Source organism: Monodon monoceros, unplaced genomic scaffold (assembly GCF_005190385.1).
Source record: "Monodon monoceros isolate NGI ecotype Baffin Bay Population unplaced genomic scaffold, NGI_Narwhal_1 Super_Scaffold_1, whole genome shotgun sequence".
Lineage (NCBI taxonomy): Eukaryota > Metazoa > Chordata > Mammalia > Artiodactyla > Monodontidae > Monodon > Monodon monoceros.
In genome coordinates, this window is record NW_021703765.1 from 60,238,791 (window position 1) to 60,241,125 (window position 2,335).

The window sequence follows — 2,335 nt, forward strand, 5'->3', positions numbered from 1 at the left end:
GGCGGGAGGCCACCTCATAACCTGACCCCAAGCAGCTGCCCTCAGGCTTGGGTGGGTCTGCAGGGTCGCCCTCTTTCTCCTTGGAACCACCCACCCAGCTGTGGGGTACCTGCACCCAGCTAAGGGAGCGAGGGTGGCCTGGAGGGGCCAGGGCTTCTGCTCCTAGCTCACTTGCGCCTCATTGCCTTGTGGCGGGTTGTTCACAGTTCACTTGGCGTGAAGGTTACAAGCTGCTGCTGAACCTCAGGCGAATCCCTGCCCCAAAGGGCAGTCGCTTCAGTGAGCCGGGAGCGTGGTGAGAGGGGCTGGCCGGGTTTGGGGCGGGTGCCCAGCCGCCAGTGTCCACACCCAGAGCCTCCTGAGAGCTTAGGGCCTCTCCGGAGATGAGCCCAGGAGCAAGTGCGGTGGGAGTGACCCGGGGCCATTGCGCACAGGGCTCACCCGGAGAGCAGCCCAGGGCTCCGGGCAGCAGGAGACCCCGCGCATGCATGGCCCTGTGCTTCCCAGTCCCATGTTCCACAACTGTCACTTTCCAAATTCAGCAAGCATTTTTTGAGCACTTACCTTGTATGCACACAGTTGAGGGCGGTGCTGTGTAGCCCTCATGGCAGGTATAGCCTGTGGAGCTAAAAGAGCCTTGGCCATGGCCAACGTGGACCCCGGGCCTTTGCACCCCCACTGCACTCCCTCTGGGCGCAAGCTCCCTCCTCCTCTGGGCCAGTGCTCACAGCCCACTGTCTTGAAGGGCCTCCCCGACTCCCCAGCTGCACCCCACACTCTCCCCAAGGCAGTCCAAGCCACAGAGTGCTGTCTGCGCCAGGACGCTTCCCAGAGGCCTCGGCTGAGGGGGAGTGGACCTGGGGGTTCTGAGATGCCTCAGGGTCATGGAAGTGGCCCGAAAGGACATGGCCTGGCCCCCTGTGGCATCCTCCACCCCTCCTGAGCCTCAGGCCCATCAGGGCCCTTCCTCACACATGAAGCCAGGAAGCCGAGGGGAGGCTGGCTCTGGTAGAATAGCCACCCCAGGGAGCAGCTCAGACACGCTGACTGTAAACAGCTGTTAGTCTCTTGGAGAACAAAATAAATTGTTTTAACAGCAGAGCCGTTATTCTCTGTGCAGCTTGGGGCTGAGGGCCTTGGGAGTTCCACGCCCTGCTAGCTGGCCCTTGCCCTGGCCCCGCCCCTGAGAGTGGGGCAGCCCAGCCAGCCTCGGGGCCTTGGGTCAGCCTGTCCAGCGAGTGATGGATCCTGCCCAGGCCTAGGGTGAGTCCCCGAGACCCTCACAGGGCCCGAGCCAGGCCTGGAGCCCTATTGTCTCCCTGCCATGGGCACGTGGTCCTGGCCTGCGGCTCCCTCTCTTCCTCTCCATCTACACCCCTACCCCACCACTGCTGTGCTGGGGCATCTGGGGACATGGGAGCTGGGGGGGTCTGGTCATGCCCCACCTCGGGGACCACACCACACGGTCCCACGTCCCAGGCTCCTGCTGCGGGGGCTCCCCACAGCTCCCAAGAACACTGTGGGGTGGGGATGGGCTCTCAGAGCCCCCTCACCAAGCTGCAGGCTGTGGTTGCCCTTTGGTTTTGGAGAGGGTGAGCCAGGCCCAATTACCAGGGACCAATTATCGCTGCAGCAGCTCCGATGCCTGCCCAAGGCTTCTGCTGTCCTCACTTCAGTCTTCACAGAAAGTTTTGTGTGTGTATCCGTGAACTCGCTACGTGAGTGGGCACACCTGTGAGGTCATGGAGTCAGCCCTCCTGGGCAGACACCCGACTGTGGTCTCTGCCCAGAGTTTCCCTTTTCTCACCCCGTGTCCCCACGCAGCACCCCAGCCTTCAAGTGCAGGGGGGCACTTCCCCCAGGGGCCTGGTCGCAAGATGCTGGGCAGCTGATGGCCCCTCTCTGGGCAAGCTGCCACTGCACTGTCCCCCACATGAGGCCACATGTGCGCCAAGCTCAGAGATTGTGTCCTGGTCACCCCAGCTCTGGAAAGGGCTCTGCGGTGGTGCCCTGGGGATGGGCAGAGTGTCCTAGCCGGGAAGGGGTCTGGGCTGGACAGCTGCCTGCACTGCAGGGTGGCGCTCAGTGCCCATGTTGGGTGAGGCTTCCCCGAGTCATGGGCAGAAAGAGGAGCCTGAGTTCTGGGCAGCTCACCCCACCCGGCCCTCCCCCCAAGAACAGAAAACCATCCCCGGGCCGGCCATCAGCTCAGCGCCTGCTCACAGCACATTGCCTCGGCGAAGACAGGAAATCCATACTGGGCTGAGCAATGCTTCCAGCGAGGTCAGACCTGTTGGTTGGGGCAGGGGAGGTGGAAGGAAGAGTGGGCCAGGCT